We start from the raw sequence: 22,776 nt of genomic DNA, 5'->3' as shown, positions 1-22,776 counted from the left end.
TGTCAATATGGCATCCATATATACCTCTTTTATCCATGCTAAACTTTCTTATTAGCCCTCTTACAAAATAATACACAGCCCCTCTATCTATATTTGGGATATGTTCACTCTTCTTCAGCTGAGCATACTTGCATTTAATTACTGAGATATAAGGTTAACTGCTTTGAACACATCTAAAGGGAAATGAAAAAAGGGAAAATAATGAATATATCCACACTTATATTCATATTAAAATAAAACATTAATACTGATTACAGTTCTTATTTCTATCACTGGCCATCTGGTCATAGCTGGCATTTCAAACTATCTTCTTCTACTATCCATTCTTTATTTCTCTTTATTCTCAAGAAGCACTTCAGCTGAAAGTGGTTCCTTGCTTAGGTAGGGTGACCTAAGACTTAAATCCAGAATGGAATAAGTCCGTAGCAGTTGGTGCTGGCCCAATGCATCGACCTTGACCTGTTTGCTTCCTAATTGTATGTGCTCCCAAGCTACTTTGTAGGAGATGGGAAGGATCATTTCAAATCTATCTTAGATTCCACTTTAAACAGCTTGTATCAGATTTCAGAAGGATCCCAGGTAGTCTTCCTTGAATCATTTAGTAAGAATTATAAACTAGGATACATGAGAGCTTTGGAAATCTCACAGATATCTGTAACTTCACCACATTAGTTAAATTCGTCACACCCAGTATATTTCCACACAGAACTAATGTGCAGCATTTTTCATGATATATTCCAGCAGGCTTGTTTAATGGATCAAGATGGCAGAAGGAGCTGAGGAAATGGTCTCCTCCTTGGAGGGAAATCATCTAAACAATAGTACAAACAAACAAGAGCTTTAAAAAGCAGAAGAAAACTAGATTCAGGAAAAAAAAAAAAAGAATAGGATACAAGGTAAGGCAAGATGGGACCGAGGAGACACTTCTGGTTGGCAAGGCCTCTTACCTAAAGGTAATTTATGGTTACTTGGCAGCTTTAAGAAACTTCAGACTGATGAAACCATAGTAGTACTGCAAATTCCTCAGTTTAAACTCTAACTTTAAAAGATGGGAGTAAAAAGAATGGTCAAGTGGAGAATATTATCATATTTTTTATGGAAATAAAGATTATTTACTTTTCATTTATTTATTCTACATATACTATTTGACAGCCTACTAAAAACTACCTTGGCGACATACTGAGGGTAAATAAATGATTCGGACATAGCCCCTACCCTCAAGGAATATTCTGTTTATGGAAAGAAATACATAATATATTTATAAAACAAGGACTATATCAGGTTATGCTAAGTTATGCAGTGGTAAAACGACATCTCCAAAATCTACATGGCTTTACACGACACTTTTTAATTTCTTTCATGCATTGCCTGCCATGGGTCTGAGTGCCTCCAGGAGGAAGGTATCTTCTATATGCTGGGTCATTGTTCAAGTTACTTCAATCTTGTGACAATTCCACATCAACAGGTGATTTCAGGATCATCATAACAGAGACAGCTATAGATCAGAGCATTAGAACTAAATATTCTGCTAGGAAGTGACGCTTGTCACTTGCACTTGTATTTCATTGCCCAAGTAAGCCATATGGCAATGCTTACTTTCCTGGAAGGGAAATACTACTGCCCCATGTGCTGGTAAGTAGAGTAGAATTGTATATTAGTGAAAAGTGCTGACACCTACAGTGCGCTATATGATAAAAGTTTAGTCAACGGATTCTGAGTCACTAGTCAGTTAGTAACAAAGGGTAAAGTGACCACTGGTTGTATTTTCCTCTAGTTGTGGGATGGAAAAATAATTTGGTAAGTCTTGACATATATGGTAAAGAGAAAAGATAAGAATGATTAAAATAAGAGTCTCTCTATGCACTCTAATCTCTAATTCAGACAATAAAAATGTAAAATTCACACCCATTTATGTAAAGTCCTCTATGAAATGCAAAATAAATAGAAGATATGATTCTGGCTCTTAAAGATCTTACAATATAATGAGAATGTGAGCCAAACCTAAAGAAATGCAGTAAAAGCTGATCAATCTAATAATCTATGAACTAGAAATCTTTATTACTTCCCTATACATATAGGGTAATGAAAATGATAACCTTGAGACTCTGCAAAACCCGAAAGTGCTTTGAGAATCATTAAAGGAAGATTAAAGTATTTTCAGTAAAGTTTAGGTTTGAGGCTATTACTGAATTTTAATACTAGACAATTGGCCATTCATGCACAGTATATATTACACATCTCTAGTAACTTGAACCTGTGATGAACTAGAGTACCACATTCTCTGGTTATTAATAAACAAAATTAGAGAAACAGATAAACATTTGCTTCTAGCAACATCTGTACAAAATTGTTTATGCTTATTGAGCAATCATGGTGATTTATAACAGGAGTGAGATTGGAAGTAGGTTAAGCAGGCATTTATATAAAAAGGTTATCTGAAGAAGATGAGTATATTTTGCAGTAGACGCAAGAGGTATTTTGGTGCATAGGGAAATAAATGTTGGAGGAAGAATCTCAAGAAAAGAAATGAGGCAGTTTAGAAACAGATGTGAAGCTTGGTCACATTAATTGTGTTTGTGTGGCTAGAGAGAAGTATGTAATGGAAAGTAGCAGGGGGGGAATTTTTATAATAATTGGCAGAATCTTAAAGCTTATGACCAGCAGTTTTTTTGTGGTTCAAAGTGAAAATTCAAATCCATTTATGTTCTCAGAAGGCAGGTTTGGAGATGCAGTTCCTGAATTTATTTATAAGGTAGATAGGATAAGGAGAAGCTGGTTGGAGCTGGTGTAGAGATGTGGATGCCCAGGAGCTGCCAGAATAGAAGGTGAATCCGAAATACTATAGGAGAGAATTAGTAGGTTGGGTGGGTATGCCCCAGGTTTCTGTCTGAGGTTTCTTCTTTCACTATTTCAGTGATCATATCCATTGCAATGATGTTAATCATCATCTATATGCTTATAATTCTTATCCAGAAATAGAAAAGGTATCATATAGTGGTAAAGTGTGTACTCAATAAACGTTAACCATTATTATATGTCTATAAGATCTATTCATTCTGAACCAAAATTTGTATACCCATCTGCATTTTGGATATCTCTATTTGAGTACTCAAAAGAAACCTCTAGCTCAATAGGTCTAGAAGTATCTTCTCTCTGCCCTAAACCCCTCTTGTGCTGTTTCCTTTTCTTTCAGCCTGCTGAATATATCTCCAACGTGTTCATCATTACGTCTCCACATTATTTGACACATAGTACATGCCTAAATATATTAGTATGTGACTATTTAATATGAATAAAGACTAGATAAGAGCAATGAAGGAGCTGAATTTTGAGTATGACTCCAAGGTCATAAACTTAGGTAGAAATGTGATTGAGAATTATAGGGTAAAGAATGTGGGCATGAGAATCAGTTCTAAATTACTGACATTACTCGAGGGCTGCTTTGCTTAGTAAATGCTTTATATTAACAAAGCACAAATCATTAAGAAGGCTTTAGAAAAGGCAATTTTTTCAACAAGCAGTCCTTCATTGCTTTTGAACATTTCTACATCTCACCAATTTTGTCCTTCTCTCCCCCTAAAATACAACACTGTGGCAAAGAAAGAAGATAAAACCGTGTCATCTCGGAAGCTCAGTGTCCTCTTGGCTTATATTATTCTTAAAAATAAGAGGTGACAGTTTCTGGAAAGATTCCTGAAGGACACAAGTCAGCATCATTTTATAGAAGGAAATAAGATATGCTTTGATAGATAGATAATAAAAGCATGGAAAAAGAAGATATTTCAGATGAAAGAAATGACAGATAAAGAGGATTAGTGAAGGGTCAAAACAATATATGAAGATATCAACATTTCTTGTACAATCATTCAATAAAAATGTCAACAAGCAAAAGGTTGGCTGGCAATAATACAACCAAAATGGGTAATTTAAGTGAAGAAAGTAGTCTAACTGAGCTCAACATGGCTATTAACACTTATTTACTGGTCTCGGTGGAATAAAATACTGAAAGACAAGAGTTTGAAGTGAATAAAATTGTATCCAATTTACAATCAAATGAAAAGACAGTGGGCTCAGAGCCAAAAAATATTCCTCAATTAAGCTTCTTTTCAATGGCTTTAGTTTAACCAGCTGAAGTTTTATTTAAAGTTTTTAAAAACTACTCTTATTCAATCTTTTGAAAAGCAGGATTTTTTTAAATGGGTAATTTATTTCTTTTTATAAAGTGAGAGTCAGCAATAAGTAGTGTTCTGCACACATGGAAACACAATAAAATTGACAGAGAAATGGAAGGCACAGCCCCTATTCTCAGTGACGTGACATTCTGTGAAGAAGAAATATGTGGCAAATGGGATATAAGAACATATAGGTCATGGACATGCATCTCACTGGAGTTGCCTCAGTTTTTAACTCAAAGGAACATTATTGTTTGTTGGTCAGCTTTGGTGATAAGCGATAATTGAGATTCTATGCTTAATATAACATCATAATTTTAAGGATGACTCCTCAATAAAAGTGCAGCATAAGGTCAAAATGGTCCAATTAAGTAGTTCTCTTGCTGTATACTAATATATGCATATAACTTAGTAAAATTTCCATTCCTAAATATATAAAAATCATTTACAATTCTGGAACTTGAAGAGGTAAGCTTTTATCACCTGGAAAATTCTCTTTCATTACGGTGCTGAATTAATTGGATGTTACTATATTAGGAAACATATTTCATCTTTCTTTTGCTTTTAAGATAAAATCACAACATAAATATAAATACATATGGTGCTTCTGTGTTAGAACATTCTATAAAAGGACAGTTTAATAGATTAAACTTCTGATTTTTTACATGTCAAGTAATCAAATGTAATGATTTATCTCTACACCTGCAAATGAAGTTGAAAAACTGTGAAATCTGCAGATAGTCCAATCCAATCAACAAATATTTGAATCCTAACCACTAGCAAGTTTAAATGCTGCAAATACTATAGAGGAGTGATTTATAGTCTCTACTCTCACTGACTCAATGGACAGCGACTGAGATGGTCCTGGAAGGAGAGAAAAGGTAAACATATTAATTGGAAAAAAATTAGCAATGGCTTCATATAGAAGATGATATTTAAGAAGGGCTTTGAAAGATAGGTAGAATCAACCTGTAAGGAGATAAGGCAGTGGGCATTTAAAGGACTGTAAAAGCACAAGCAGGTAATAAAGAATGAGATGGATTTGGAAGAAACGCTGAGTAATATAGTTCCAAATAAAGGATACTGAAAAGGGAAACTAATAGATAAACTTGGGTTAGATTGATATAACATTGTAAACCTCTGGGTGCCAGACTAAAGCTTTTGAACACTTTTCATGTAAAACATGCTTGTTTTGCCATGCAAACTTGCCCTAAACCAGAGGCTATTTCAAAGTCACTTCTGAGTACAAATGGCCTAGATCCCAGAGCCCTCAGCAAAGTGCTTGGGGATTTGTCTGACCAGGTTTCCTTGAGTACGTAGTCTTTTTAAATGCATGCTGGCAAATTATTTCTTTCCTTGATGATTTATGACTTATTCAACAGTTGCTCCAGTGACACTCTTTATAACTATTTATGAATGCATGCATTTTTATAATGGACTTATTGACATATAATTCACATACCATAAAATTCGCACTTTTAAATTATACAATTCAGTGGTTCTTAGTACATTTACAGAATCGTGCTACCATCACCATTATCTAATTTGAGAACATTTTTCTCATCCCAAAAAGAAAGCCCATACCTATCAACAATTGGTTCCTCATTCTTCCTGCCCCCAGTCCCTGAAAACCACTAATCTATATTCTATCTTTATGGTTTTGCCAACTCTGGATTTTCATATAAATAGAATTATACACTATGTGGCTAAATTGGTCAGGGTTATCTCAAGAAACAGAACCAACAGGATATATATATAGTTATATATAAAAGAGAAAATTTATTATAGGAATTGACTCACACAGTTATGGAGACTGAGAAGTCCCACAATCTGCCATCTGCAAGCTGGAGAACCAGGAGAGCCAGTGGTATAATCCAGTCCAAGTCTAAGGGCCTGCGATCCAGGGAAGCCAGTGGTGCTATTTCCAGAGTTTGAATGCCCAAAACCAGGAGCATGGATGTCTAAGGGGAGGAGAAAATGAATGCCATCGCTCAAAAAGAGGAAATTCACCCTTCCTTCTTTTGTTCTATTTGAGTCCCCAGTGGATTGGATGATGTCTGCCCATATTGTGAGGGTAGATCTCTTTAGTCTCCTGAATCAAATGCTAGTCTCTTCCAGAAATGTCACAGACATACCCAGAAATAATGTTTTACCAGCTATTTGGGCATCCCTTAGGCCATTCAAGTGGACACATAAAATAAACCATTATGGTAGTGTTTTGTGTCTTTTTTCACTTAATATAATGTTTTCAAGGTTTATCCATGTTGTAGCATTTATCAGTACTTCATTCATTTTTATGGTCAAATAATATTTCATCGAATGGCTATACCACATGTGCTAATCCATTCATCAGTTGATGGACATTTGGGTTGTTTTCACTTTTTGCCTATTATGAGTAATGCTGTTGAGACTATTTACGCACGCATTTTTGTTTGGACTTATGTTGCATTTATCTTATCTAGGAGTGATATGCCCTGGTAACTCTAACATTTTAAGGAACTTTCAACTGTTTTCCAAAGTGGCTGCACTATTATAACATTGTATGATATATGAGGGTTTAATTTTCTTCATATTTTTATCAATACTTGTTATCGTTTATTTTAGCCATCCTAGTGTGTATAACATGGTGCATTATTGTAGTTTGATTTGCATATCTCTAATGACTAATGAAATTGAATATCTTTTCATGTGCTTATTTTTGCCATTTGTATGTTCTTCAACAAAAGTCTTTTCAAATTACTTGCTCATTTTAAAAATTGGGATATCAGTCTTTTTAGAGTTATATGAGTCCTTTATATGTTTTGATAATGTCCCTTATCAGACATATGATTTGCAAATATTTTCCCTAATTCTGTGAATTCTATTTTCACTTTTTATGATGTACTTTGAAACACAGAAGTTTTACATTTTAATGAAGTCCAATTTACCATTTTTTTTTTTTTTGTCTCATGAATTTGGTGTCATATCTAAGAAACCATTGCTTAACCTAAGGTAACAAAGATTTATGTTTTCTTCTGATAATTTTATAATTTTAACTCATATTTAGATCCATGATCCATTTTCACTTAAGTTTTATATATGGTATGAGGTAGGGGTTTAACTTAATTCTCTTACATGTTGATGTCTAGTTTACATGCACCATTTGTTAAATAGATTGTTCTTTTCTCATTGAATTGTCTTGGCACCACAGATACAAATGTGTTTTAATTGTTACTATACACATTTGAGAACATATTTACCTTCTACTCAGTTCTTTCATAAAGTTTTAATTTAAATAAACTATTTTCCAAGCGAATGTATATGGAATGTATATGGATTAATTTCCTGTATGCAAGTTTGGTGGCCTTAGAAACTGACATAGGAAATTGAAATAAAAATTTGGCCTTGCCTCCGAATTAGGAAAGAGGACCCCTATTCAAATCCTGCTGGCTGATTTCTGTTTCAAAGTCTGCTTCTCAGAGAATCTGCCTGAAACATCTCCAATAAGAGGACAGTACCTCTCAGAAGAGAGGCTTACCCAAGGTAGAGCACAGCTGGAAGCTCATGATCTCTGTGGACCTGCTGACTCAGAAGACAAAGTGAAGCGGAAGGTTCCGGCTATACCAGCACAGTTTCTCCTTCCAAACTCACTAATGAGAGTGGAGTGAATGAGGGAATGTAGGGAGGTCAGAATAGTAACACCAACATACACTTATATAAAAAACAAACATAAAAGGTGGAGAATAAGTATTTTTCTCCAAACCCTGTACCAAATACATTTGGCAAGATGCCAGGCTCTGGCGCATGTCTTAATCCTTTCCTGATCATCTCCCCACTCCACCTTCCCAAGTTATTCAGTGAGGAGAATCTGATACCTTGTTTACTTAGAGCTTTAAGTAAATTGAGGGTTTACCATATACACATTATAATTGTTTCTTCATTGCAATGCCTTTTGTGCAAATGGTCAGTTATCACAGGTGATAAATTTTTCATTTCCTTTCACCCAAAGACCAAATGACTCATGAACTAACTCAAGCAAAAAATAACTCTGTTGGGAAACTTTTCCTTTCTTTATTCTTTTTAACCACTGTAGGCAAGAATACCATTATTGCTGGCTTTTTGGTCTAAATATACTCTAAATTTTGCATAGAATTGATGGTAATTCTATTTTGGGCCAAGAAATTTCTAGGGCTTACAAAATGACATTTTTGGCTCTACTTTAACATAGATCCAAAGGGAATTGTTCATTAACATTTGCAAGCTGTTTCTTTATATTCATGGTCTGATGAAAATGACTTGGGAGCCAGAAAATATGAATTGAATTTCCATTTCTATCATTGACTCCATGTGTGATCTAGACAGAACTCTTAATTTCCCTGAACCCATTTTCTCTATCTGTAAAATGGGGATAACAACAATAATAGATATTTGCTTCATTATTTAGTTTCCCATACATAATTTTTAAAAAGTCTCTCTCATTAATGAGGACACAATTAAATGTCCTATATGAATAAAAATTGGAAAATAGAAGTTTTATGTAAATACAAGTTTCAGTGGCATGACTCACTTTAAGGAACATATACATTTTTGAAAATGTAGTATAAAGTATAACACATTGTATTCTTTTCCATTTTCAAAATGACAATGTATCCGCATTAAAAACTGTTGACTTTAGCATGTTAATAGCAGTTGTTAAATTATGTTTTTAGTAACATGATTTTCCCATAAAGCGTAAGTCCCCTTTTTCCCAAAATTTCAGTATAATCCACTTTTCTAATAATTTCTAGATTACAGCAGGTTTTTGTTATATATGGTTTTGTGTTTCAGAGGACAGCATAATACCTAAGCCCACATAATAACGATTCTACACTATAAACCTTAGATAAAACAGACACATTCAGAGGTAGTTTTAGAAACTCTAAATATATTTTAATGCAAAAAAATTCACTTCATGTTTTCTTTAAATAGCAAGCTCATCATTTCAACTCCTTAAAAATTTCTAAATTTGCACAACTTTTAAGGAACACATCTGTCACAAGAACAAGGAGAATTCTGCTCTCATGTCACAAAATGAAAACAGCATTTCAGATTTCTGCTGGGTCCTGGAAGTAGGAGGGTCTCTTTAGATGCAGCATGTGGCTTTACTTCTCTCAAGTAAATTTTCGTTATAAAGATACCCCACGTATAAAAGAAAAGCTCTTGGTTATTGCCTAGATTGTACTGTAGCATTTATCTATTGAATCCAAAGAGGTTTATTTCGGCTTCACTTCATTTGTGATATCCAGGGTCTGAGCATATAACTGAGTTATTGTTCTGCATATTACTTCAATTGTGTTAGTAGGTAGATGTGTAGGTTAACCTCGGTTTTGCTAAAATAATGGCTCTTTCAAGGGACTGCATTCTTCTCACAAAGTGGCTCGGAGAGTAGGTGAAGGTCAAGTGGAGACTAAGTTGCCTGTTCAGTAGTCGTTATCAAATATAAAGACAGATTCATGGGTGCCCTCCCTAGAGATAGATAGATAGATGATTGATAGATAGGTAGTTATATCTAGTTGGGGATGTGACTTGGGAATTTCCAATAAAAAAGGAAAAAAAAAAACCAAAAACTTTATAGGTGATTCTAACATCCAGACATGCATGAGAATTGCTGTCTTGTAGTTTTTTAAAGGCCTCCACAAATTCAGGATAAATGCTACTTATGTGATTGTCACCCTGCAGTTCCAGCACCAACATTTGAATCAGTAGTCCAGACTTTATGTGGGCTTATTTCTTACTCATAATACTTATATGCAGCTGGTGCTTGGCCTCTTGACTTCTATTTTATATGTGCTATAAACATCATGTTTATTTCCCCCATTTGTGCCCTAACTTGGAATAACTTGAGAATTAGGCCTTATCCAAGTGCTTAGGCCATTTATTAGTTTATTCTTTCAAAATCTGTTGAGTATATAATATGCACCCAGCAGGTATATTTATTACAGACATGAGAGAGAGCACAAAGGAGGGGTCCCCAACCACAGCAAACCTCTCTGAGGAGAATCGAACGGAGATGTTAAAGTGAGTGAGGTGGAAAGGACAAAAACAACAAAAAATGTAGGCTAAAAAAATGGTGAAGTTTAATTAATGGTGAAGTCTCTCAATCCCCTTAACTTGTCACACACTTTTGTACCACTTCAGGTTGTGCATATTTAGCATAGTATTGTTTCTTATTTTTCAAAAAATATAGAATATTACCTTGATCATTGAGGATTACTTCAAATTCCTAATTCAAGCTCTTAGGAAATATTAATATCAAGCAGACATTGGAAAGGCAGCCCTTGAAAACCCTACCAGTTTGAAAATCTCTGACTCTACTGTTATGCTTTGCTGCATCCTGCACATAATAATAATAATGTAGGACATTAACTGAAGATTACTTTCAATCTAGGTCATTAGGTCATGTCTTCAAAATGGCATGCTCATATAATAATCCTATTCTATAATGTTGTTTCTGTCATAATAGGCCACTCTTTCTATTAACTATGTCACTGACTGTAACAGCAATGGAAAGGATTGAGATTCAAGTGAAATGTGAATCGGCTGACCTCTGAATTGGAACTGGATTCCCGTTAGGTTAAATTAGCTAATACGGTGACAAAGCTACACACAATTTGTATTTCTTGGTAATTTTTTTCATCAGCCTCTGAAAGCTGAAGCTGTGCTCTCTGGTCAATAGGTGGCTCTGAGGAAGGTCTTAGATTCTTGCCTTCCAGTAGCTATGCCCTTGATGAACGGAACGGCATTCCCATTATTCAATGGATAATGAGATGAGATGTGCTTATCACAGCAATTTATTGAAAACAAAAAAGCTACACATTAGCAAACTAAAATTATAATTAAAGGGAAAAAAGAAAGCTTTTGCATAAGTACTACCAAAAATCTCAAGGGACCAATCCTTGGAGGACAGAGACATCAGGATTTAAATTTGATGAGTAATTTTCCTAGGTCGCATAGCACCAAGTATATCATCTGACACAAAACTTCCTTTGATTTCCACTTAGGTTTAATGGTTGAATAATCATGGCTCATAAGTTTATCTTTAATAACAGTCACAGCAGACAGTTTATTAGCAGATTCTGCAGGCTGCAGGGTTGTCATTTGCTGTTATAGTGATTGTCTGTTTTAAATATCACAGCTGTTGGTGTTTTTATTTATTTATTCATGATTTGATTCCTGCCTCTCCCACATCTCTGATGCTCAAAGGCAGGCTATTTTCCTTTTTCTCTTTGAATTGTGAAAGGCTACTGTGACAGTCCCTAGCCCAGGCCGTGGAGTGTCACACAGGGTCCTATGGTACTGAACAAAAAGCCACGTCTTCTTGAATCTGGCAGAGCTCTTTATGAGAGCTGAGCCTTCTTGTGGGGGGCTTTCTCTGTCCGTGAGTGGCAGGCATGAATGGAATCCTATGAGGGGCTGTGGGCCAGTGAAGACCCTTCTTCATGTGTTCTTGGCGAGGAGACTGGAACCACTAGGAGAAATGCAAATGCCCAGGCCTCCACTGTCCTACGCAAAATTAGATGCCACTCTGAATAAACATAGGAAGCACTGTAAGCTGCAGTTTTTAAATTCAGCTGAAGAGAAAACTTGGTCATAATACATAGCATCTTTCATTGAGTTGTGGGGGGACAGGCTTGGATTGAACAGATGGCATTATTTCATTTGTTTTCAGATGGGCCGTGTAAGGCAGAGTGTATATAGAGTGATACGATTTTGTAAAGAGAAAAATTGGGGCCTCACATTCTCAGCATGATCTGGAATTAGGCATGAAATTAGAGGAGGCTGCTACCACTAGAAAGCTGATTTGGGAAATCTCAACATGCTCCAAATACCCAAACCCTTCCCCTCTCCCCTGAGAAAATATGCCATGCTCCCAATATCCCCTGAGTAAATAAAACAATGTCCCCACCTATGGAGAGGAGATGGACAAAGTCTGATATTCTACGACTTAAGCATGTAATGTGTATCCCCTAAACCATGGGTTCTCAAACCCTGGGCTGCAGACAGGCACTGGTCCATGGCCTATTAGAAACCAGGCCACACAGCAGGAGGTGAGCGGCAGGCGAGTGAGCAAAGCTTCATTTGTATTTGCAGCCGCTCCCCAGCGCTAGCATCACTACCTCAGCTCATCAGGCATTAGATGCTCATAGGAGCACTGGTACCTGGTGCCAAAAAGGTTGGAGACTGCTGCCCCAAATGGAGGGCACATGAAATGTATGTAACTAATCTCAACAGGCTTGGATCCCTTGGGAGGCTAGTGAAAACAGAGAGGAAAAAAAATATAAGAAGAATAAAGAAGGAAAACAGGAAGCCCATCTTACTCATTTCTTGATCATTGGAGGGACATACTGCCCCCTACATACTCTGGAAGGTATCTACTGTTTCTTGCCAATTCAGCAAAAAGGAGACCCAGAAGACCTCTGTGTCCCCTGTTGCTTTGGGAAAGGGGATGCTCCAATATGTAAAGAGGCAATCATCCTCCTCTTTACAACCAGGAGCAGATTTTTTTTTTCTTTTTCCTTTTTCTTTTTGGCTTCCTTGCCCTTCAGTAAGTGCTTCTGTAAAGTAACAATAAAAGGTAACGTGCAATAATATTTCAGAAGTTAATGGTAGGTGCTAAGGATTATGGAGCACTTTAATTTTTTACTGTTGCTTTGCTAATATCTTTATCAAAATAATGAGGACCAGAAAGTGGTATCGATTGGTAAGCAGGGCCAGAGCCAGGACTCAGCACTATAAGCCTTTCCACCTACCTGGCTCCAAATGCTCTCCCCAGTGTCAGGTTGAAATCAGACAATGATGCTCCTTTTAACAGCTGAGATGCCCCTCATAGAACCCATGAAAAAGCAATGTCAATATCAGCATTATCATTCCTCACACTTGTACAGCTTAGTAATTCTCATTTCTCTGTTCCTAAAAACACTGGGAGTCTGCCAGCTGGGTGCCAAAGTGCTAAGGCTGAATCCCAACAATCAGTCATTATCGATATAATAGAAATATAATAGGCATAATGTTAATGCAGTAAATATGGTTTTTATTTTATTTTAAGCTTCTTTGCCCATAAATGTTTATTAAGTCTTTGGCACTTGGTGACATTTGCTTACTAATGAATGTTGGCCAGTATTTATCTATTTAAACTATTTGTTGAATCCATCATAAAATTCTGTTGACTCTACTTTGGTATATCCAGCATTCAACCAATTTTCATCATGAACGCACCTACAATTTTGGTCTGAGCCACCAAAGATTATGGCAATCATCTTCTAACAGGATTTTTGCTTCTGTCTTTACTACCACATAGTCTATTTTCCATACAGCAGTCGGAGTGAGCCTTTGAAAATCTAGGTCAGATGATGTGACTCCTGCTCAAAACTCAGCAATAGCTTCCGATATCACTAATGAGAGAAGCACAAGTCTTTATAGTGCCCTACAAGGCCCTACGTGGCCTGGCCATCCCTGCTTTGCCCGCCCCTCTCCCTTTCATTCACACCGTTCCAGGCACTTAGGCCTCCTGGAACATTCTTTGAACATGCCAGGTAAACTTGTACCTTGGGTCCAGTGGCCTATTTTTCTGCCTGGAATGTTTTATCCAGTGGCCTATTTTTCTGCCTGAAATGATTTCTGCTTGCCTGAAATTATTACTTTTTCAAGTTTTTGCTCAAATCTCACCTTCTCAATGCAACCACGCCACTTAATACTGCAACCTGTTTCCCTTTCTAGCTGCCATTCCCTCTCGTTCTGCTCTTCTTTTTCTTCCATAACATCTATTACCTTCAAGCATTTTAAGCCATTAGAATTAGAATGTCAGTACCATGAGAACAGGAATTTTGGTATTTTGGTCTTCTATTATATTTTATGACTTCCAGTAAGTGCTCCAGAAATATTTGTTAAATGAATGTCTATTATGTGCCAAACTGTATTATATTCTGAAGGCATAAGAATTAACAAGACATATGTGCTTGCTAATAGGTCAGTGGGAGAGGACATACAATTAACAAGCAGAAATAGAACATAAAAGAGAACAAGTAGCAAATAACTAATAATGGAAAAAATCATCAAGGGATAATTGAGCTGAGTTTAATAGCTTTGTTTGTGAATGTGTGTAGTTGTGATCTCATTCTGCATTATACTGTTATATCTTCTGCCATTAAAATGGTTCCTCTAATGCAATTCAGTACATCAGTATTCATTGTGATGTCCGAAGAGCACTATGACTTTCAGATGCTCCACACCTGAGGACATTTAAGAATTGCTATTTGATTGTATGGTGATTTTCAAAGGGCATTCACATATATTTTTCTCATCTAATCCTCAGAACAATCTTCAAAATGCAGGTCTTATGAGTTATCTTCTTTAATACGTTCTCCCTGTTTTGTCTTTCCAGCTTTAAGCAATGTACTTTAAAGTAATTTTGTAAATTAAGATGCCTACAGGTTCTATGAGATTCTGATATGTTGCTGTTAGTGTTATTGCTGTTACCCTGTGTTCATTTTTCTCTCTTTTTTTTTCAATTTCAGTCCACCATTATGGATCTTTCTCTCCAAGTGAGATTAAATTACACAATAATTGCTAAGAATGGAAAAAGTGCATCTTACCAGAAACCTATGTTTTCTTATTGTGCAGTCAGCCAGACTGTGGATCATCTTCTCTTTCAATTCTAGACTTTTATCCTGTAGTAATTAAGTAAAAAGTATGGTATAAGAAGTTGTAGGAAATACAAGATGAATTAAATAGTATCCTTGTTTTAAGAGTTTCTATTTGAAGAGGAGTGTTGATGGTCTCAACAGTGGTGGAATACTCTGTGTGTATATAATTTCTAAATCAACCTTTCATTTTAGAATAGATGTAGGTTTATGGAAAAGTCATGAAAACAGTAGAGACTTTCTGATATATCTCACACCCAGTTTTCTCTGTTGTTAGCATCTTGGATACCACATTACATTTAACTATCATGTCTCGTTAGGCTCCTCTTGGTTGTGATGGTTTCTTAGACTTTCCTTATTTTTAGTGACTGACAGTTTTAAGGTATACTGGTCAGATATTTTGAATAATGTCCCTCAACTGGGATTTGTATGATGTTTTCCTCATGATTATACTGAGATTATGTGTTTGGGGAAAGAAGACCAAAGAGGTAAAGTGCCAATTTCATCACATTATATCAAGTGTACGCACTACCATCATTCCTTATCACTGTTAATGTTGATCTTCAACTCCTAATCGAGGTAGCGTTTGTTAGGTTTCTTTGTAATCACTGTGATTTTTTGTACCCTTTACCTTTCCAAATCAGGACTGTGCAGAAGCTCTCTTGGAGTTTCCGTTTTAGGTCTACCCTCTTCAATCCCTGAACCAGCTCACCTTTCTCGCATGTCCAAGATTATTTAAAGATGTTTTTGTCTTTTTTTTTTTTTTTGCAATCCAGATATTTGCTTGTTATCACCCATGGAGAAATATCAATTTTGGGCATGTAGGGTGCTTTTGCTTTGTTTACCGACTTTAATTAGCGACTTAGGTTAGCTATAAAGTTAAATTCTTTAGTTTAAGAGCAATCAGGTTAAGGAATGCAAAAAAAAAAAAGACTAATAATTAATTTTATAGATTCACAAATTCTAAAATAAAACTAGCTTGATTTCAAGTTAGAGATGTAATGCACGTGCATTATTTAAAAATTTGGAAAACAGAATTTTAGTAAAAAAACAAAACCATCTGTAATTATCAATAAATAATTACTGCTATTGAATGATTTTCTTCATTTTTCTACATTTCTATATGTTTATATTTATCCATGTATCTACATATCTTCAGTATCTTTTGATTTTCTAGGATGATTTCATAGGTATAGTTTCATATTTTATTTTTTACACTGAATTGTCTTTTTTCTTACTAAAATTGTTTTAATGAGTCTCAAAATTCTATGACAGATTTTTGGTCAAATCATTTCCATTAAAAAATACTGATTTTAAAAACTAATAACTTAAAACTGTCACAGAAAAAAACTCAGATGATCCATAAAACATCTTTTCTCTCTGAAGATTTTAGATTGCATTGTTATCATTAACCAGACTTTTATTATTCAACTTAAATGGCCAACTAAGACAAACAGTTCTGAGATCTTCTTTCACTACTAGTTAAGCCTGGGGTGTCAGGTATTAGGGATAATATTTATTTAGCCTATTGAGTTTTATGGGCAGACTTGGTGACCTTACCAGCTCCTGCAGCCTCTTGTCCACTGATTTGATGACACCCACAGTGATGGTCTGTTTCATGCCATGAATGACCAACTGATCCTGAGGGAGATAGTCAGAGAAGCTCTAAAAACAGCGGCTTTCAAAGAACCATAACAACTATGGCAGCATCATCAGATTTCAAGAATTTGAGGTCATCTTCTAGCTTCTTACCAGATGGTAATCAGTCTTCTCTTTGAGCTTCGCAAACTTTCAAGCAATGTGAGATACTTGACCATCCAGCACAGGTTTACAGCCAGCACTGATTTGGTGTGAGTGGTTCAGAGTAATCACCTGAACAGTGAAGTCAGCTGCTTCCATTGGTAGGGCATTTTTGCTATCATCAGCCACACTGCCATGATGAACATCTTTAACAGACACATTCTTGACGTTGAAACTCACATTGTTCCCAGGAAGAGTTCACTCAAAGCTTCATGGTGCATTTCAACAGACTTTACATCAGTTGTAATGCTGACTGGAGAAAAGGTGACCACCACGTCGGGTTTGGTCTCCACTTGGCCCACAGGGACAGTACTAGTACCAGTATCACCAATTTTGTAGACATCCTAGAAGAACAAACCCACAGGGTTGCCAGTGGATGAATTGGTGGCAGGAAGAATCCAAAGCTTCAGGCATAGTGGTCCCATTGGCATTGCCATCTTTACAAGTGATCTTCCATCTCTTGAACCAAATAATTTTTGTAGTTGCTTCCAACATGTTTTTACCATTACAACCAGAAATTGTCGCAAATGCTACTGTGGGTTGTAGCCAATTTTCTCAATGTGGGTGCTGACTTCCTTAATGATTTCCTTCTGGTTGAAGGGTGGCTCAGGGGAATCCATTTTGTTAACACCGACAATTAGTTGTTTTACAACCAGAGGGTAAGCAGGTAGGGTATGCTCACGGGTCTGCCCAATCTTGGAGATACTTGCTTTAAATAAACCAACATTAGCAGCAACAATCAGAACAAGAGTCAGCTGATACATGCCTAAAGTGTCTCTGTCCTGGGGCATCACTGATGGTCATATTATATTTTTGATCTCAAATTTCTACATGGAGATAACAATGCTGTACCATGCTCATGTTCAGCTTTTAGTTTATCCAAGACCCAGGCATACTTGAAGATCACTCTCCCATCTCGGTAGCCTCCTTCTCAAATTTTCTGATGGTACTTTTGTCAGTCCTATCACATTTGTAGATCAGATGGCCGGTGGAGGTGGACTTACCTGAATCTACACATCTAATGATGTAGATGTTAATATGACTATTTCTTTCCCAATTTTGACTTAAATTTAGCAATTGTTTTCATGGCATCTGTGTTCTGACAGCAAAACCATTGCAAAAAAGCTACATTAAAATTATGTATGAAGAATTTCCCCTTATTAATTAAGTTTAAAAATAGCCAACTCCAGTATAAGCATTTAATCATACTCTTATTTGGGGGAATTTTAGTTAGGGAATTTGTAATTATTTCCTCTGTCATCAATTCAGTGATTACTATCTTTGATGCATCTTTGAATAATCTTTGACTGCATTTTTGATTATTTCCTTATTATAGTATCTGTGTGAAGTTTATTAAAATCCTCATTCTTGGAGGTGGGCTGGATTATATACTCCAAGTCACAGAATTTATCATCTTCTTTTTTTGAAAACTAAGGTAAGTAGGCTGGTTCCTCTGAAGAAAGAGAATTTAATATGATGTTCTTCCACCTCTAATATTCCATGATTTTATGATTGTTGGCTACTCTTAAAAGTTTTTAAAAATGAATTCTATTTGTGTGTATGTGTGTGTGTATGTGTACACACACACACAAACTTTACTGTAGGTTAATACAACTCAGACTAGGATCTTACAGAAATTAATTAAAATTTAAATATACTTAGAAGTTGGATAAATTATTAAGCTTGATATTTCAAATGACACGTTCAATATAATTCACTTGAGAAAAAATAAGAAAAAACAGTTTGGGGCAAATAAGTAGAAGTTGAATATGGGCTGGTATGATTCTTTCAGTCTGATTCTATAAACAGTTGACTAAGGCTTATATTACAAGATAACAGAGTCAATAACAAATGCTCATCATTTCAAATCAAGCTCTGAAAGACAAGCATGGAAATATGAAGTGGTTCTCCCAGTACAGTATATAGTTCATGTGGTCCCAGTCTTAACTGCTATTGTGGTGAGATTTATTTTAATCCTGTTATTGATCCAAGAAAGAGAGAATTTGTATAGGTTCCAGAGGAAATGAGAGTCAAAAAAATGATTAGAGGGTTGACTGGGAAACACTAAACTCATTGGAGTTACTGAATTTGGAACAGATTAAAGAGACTTAATGTCAATTTCTGACCGTATAGGTGAGACTATTGATACAGTTAACTCTGTGTAACTGATTTCAGCTTCCATCAAGGAAAAGGCATATTTACACTAGTATAAATTTGCTTTGGTCATTGAGAAGATATAATAGGCTAGGGGACAGCAGCAATTTGTTATCTACTCTAGGATACACTGTAGCTGGGACAAAGAAGGCTCATAACTTAGAAGAGGACCCATGAAATAGATGAAATTGCAGAACAGAACAGAGTGCAGACAGGAAGTGATATCTGCTTCCTGGTCACACAGTTTTAGTTAGTACCACAAATAATAATGAGAAAACCATCCTCCCATGGAAAGCAAAACTCTCAATATTGTGCTCCACCCCATTTCTATTCAGTCTTTATAATTGGTTTATGAGCCATTAAATATGGGCCATTGTCTTCTCTGTTATTCTGTGCTTATTGCACATTATCAGGAATTAACTGGCATAAATTCCCTTTGTTAATGTAGATAGCATCTGTCAACTGTAGCATGTCACTTTTAGTTCATCTATTCTAAATGCAAATGCATATGTCTGTAAGTCATACTGATTTATAAAGAAGTTCTACTTTTCTCCAGTATAACAAATACTCCTTTGGAGTGTGTTAAGTGCTTTTGAGAACTTCTTTTGGTCACTGGGTCAGTAATTCACTATTTGGAATCTCTGAAGAGCTGATAAGAGAGCTACACAATATATAGTAAATTAGGACAGTAATAATATCAGGTTAAATCATAACTTAATTATTCAGTTACTGGAGGCTACATAATCATTGAGCCATATCTTTTGATAATGTTCCTTTAGACTCTCTGGGAATAACCAAATTTAGAATGATGTGCTGTCATGCCACTTCTCAGAAACATTTTCTGTTCTGTCCCTGGTGATTGGTTAGCGATGCCTCAGAGAATATTGCTTGAGTAAATTTCATTAATTATTTTACTTCAAATATGATGTAAATTTTTTTTTTTTTTAATTCAGATGAAGTCTAAAGCAAAACAAGACATAATTTGGGATTGAGAGCCACAAAGTTTTGTTTCAGGAGCAAAACTGTTTCCGTGGTTACAAATGATATCTGAAGTTTATAACTTAGTTAAAAGTATCAAGTATTTATAAAGTTACTATGATGAAAATATGGTTAAGTAATTTTGTAGAGACTCAGACATCTGTTATCAGAGAAAGTTAGGTTTAAAGACAGCCAAAAAAATGAAACTAAACTGCTCTCTCTTAACATATACCAAAATTTAACTCAAAATGGATCAAAGACCTAAATATAAGACCTGAAACAATAAATTGCATAGAAAAATAAAAAACATAGGTACTAAACTCATAGACCTTGGTTTCAGAGAGGATTTTATGAATTTGACCTTAAAGGCAAGGAAAGTAAAAGCAAAAATAAATAAATGGGACTATATCAAACTAAAATGCTTCTGTACAGCAAAAGAAACCATCAACAAGACAAAGAGGCAACCAATGAACAGAATATATTTGCCAACAATCCCTCCAATAAGGGCCTAATATCCAAAATATACACAGAACTCATACAACTCAACAACAACAATAAGAACAACAACAACAAAATCCAATTAAAAAATGGACGGAGGACCTGAACAGACACTTCTCCCAAGAAGACATAAATGGCTAGCAGACATATGAAAAGATGCTCAACATCGCTAGCTATTAGAGAAATGCAAATCAAAACCACAATGAGATACCATCTCATACCTGTTTGAATGTCTATTATCAACAGGACAAGTAATAACAAGTGTTGGAGAGGTTGTGGAAAAAAAAGAACCCTCGAACACTGCTTGTGGAAATGTAAACTGGTACAGCCACTATGGAAAACAGTATGGAGGTTCCTCAAAAAATTAAGAATAGAATTACCATATGATCCAGGAATCCCTCTTCTGGGTGTCTATCCCCAAAATTTGAAAACATTTATCGATAAAGATATATGCACCCTGATGTTTATAGCAGCATTGTTCACAGTGGCCAAGACATGGAAACAACCGAAGTGCCCTTCTATAGATGATTGAATAAAAAAGATGTGGTATATATATACAGTGGAATATTATTCAGCCATAAGAAAGGATGAAATACTGCCATTTGTAACAACATGGATGGATCTTGAGATAATCATGCTAAGAGAAATAAGTCAGACAAAAAAAGTTGAGAATCATATGATTCCACTCACACGTGGGATATAAAACTTAAAGTAACAAATGAACAAGACAAACAAAAACTCATAGACACAGACAACAGTTTAGTGGTTACCAGAGGGAAAGGTGGTGGGGGAAAAGTATATAAGGGTAAAGGGGGTCAAATATATAAAGATAGAAGGAAATTTAACTTTGGGTGGTGAACACGTAATGTAATACACATATGACATATTATTGAATTGTACACTTGAAACCTATATAATTTTATTAACCAATGTCATCCCAATAAATTTAATTTAAAAAAAGAAATATGAAAACAACAACAAAAAAACCAGCCAAATGTTGAAAATAGAAATGCTAGTCATTCCATAGCTGCCACTCCAAATCTCACTGCATAATTATACTAGCGTTGTTCTATGTTCCCTAGAGGATTCAATTCAGCAATGTCCATCTCACCTGTAGATTTATGTTCTACAGTCCTATGAGCCATGGGGGCCTAGGATAATTGCCTACTTACTTATGTTATTATGCTGGACATCCAGCTATAGCATTTATGTCATATTATTAAGGACAGCTGATATTTCCTCAGAATTAGTGGTTTTCCAAGAAAATAAATATATCTTTTCTCTTTCCATGAACTATGTCTGCATTTTAGGTAAATTATTAACAGGTGCATAGTGATATCTGTATAACTTCCTGGTCCAAATGAACAGATATGGTTATAGCCGTGGCTAACTGAGACTGGTGTTAGAACACGCACTCCTCTCATTTACAATTTTTATAAATACAACAAAAAGTCACATGTTAAAACAAGAAATTATGACCATGAACTGATATATAGTGAATAGTGATAATGTTTTAAGGATAGGACTAGAAAAAATAAAGATACCAAAGTATAATTGTATCTTTTCTTATTAATTATTAGCATTAATAATCACTGCTAAAAATAATTCTGGTTTTATCTCTGAGGTTAGGTAAGATAATTAACCATCAAAATTTTATTAGAGTGAAAAAGCCATTTTGTGAAGGCATAGCTCTGATACTTTAGGGCTTCTACATGGTTTTTCTACTCTTTTAAATCATCTCACTCTTGCTTCTTAGAAGAAAGAATCCACGTAGACTTTTCAACTTGCATCCTTTAATTATGGCAAAGTATAAAATGAAACAGAGTATCTTCAGTTCTATCTCATTCACCCTGTCCCAGGTCCCCATTTTTAAGAATCAGTATTGTTGTGAGTAAGGTAGTTAAGTGTCTAAATCCAGATCTTTATTATTAGTATTAGATTCCATTTTTCATTTCTAGCCAAAGACTGTAGGAAAATGCATTTTTTCTCTTTTTCATTTTTTCTCATTTTTATCAAGAAACGAAATGTTTTTCAGTCATATTTCAGGGCCTATTTCAAGTTCCACCTATTTTTTGAAGAGTTTCTTGATAACTCTAAAATGGCATACTCCCTTTTCTGTAATTTAATAATTTTTATTACTTTCATTATGCCTTTTGGATGCTGACTACTAGCAGTACTTGACTTTCTTTATGAATCCTTAAATATGTATATGAAAGTTAAGTATTGAAAGGTGACTTTTATGTTGAAAGAATGAGATGTGGTTTTGTTCCCCAAGTACTAAATACATTATAAAATCTCATTACATCTTACACTTTAGATACGATTTCCAATGATATTTTTCAGACTTTCTTGCCTTTTTAAATTTTATTCTTTTCAGGTACGATTGAATATATAATTGATAAGCCAAGCCCCAATAAGTACCAAATTGAGGCTTCATACACCTATTGTCATTTATACTCTCTCAATTGTATTAAAATTATAAAATGACTAGTAACAGTATTTTCATTCATATTGAC

At 35.3% G+C, this 22,776-nt stretch overlaps 2 pseudogenes; both read right to left on the bottom strand.

Moving 5' to 3' along the window:
- The window catches only part of LOC120622683 (NAD(P)H dehydrogenase [quinone] 1-like), a 162,578-nt pseudogene that overhangs the window by 82,879 nt on the left and 56,923 nt on the right, over positions 1 to 22,776 (bottom strand).
- Positions 13,785 to 21,405, bottom strand: LOC120622828 (elongation factor 1-alpha 1-like; annotated as a pseudogene).

Source organism: Pteropus medius, unplaced genomic scaffold (genome assembly GCF_902729225.1).
Source record: "Pteropus medius unplaced genomic scaffold, Ma_sr-lr_union100, whole genome shotgun sequence".
Classification (NCBI taxonomy): Eukaryota; Metazoa; Chordata; class Mammalia; order Chiroptera; family Pteropodidae; genus Pteropus; species Pteropus medius.
The sequence above is the reverse complement of the archived record's forward strand: the minus strand, read 5'-3'. Positions and strand labels throughout refer to the sequence as shown.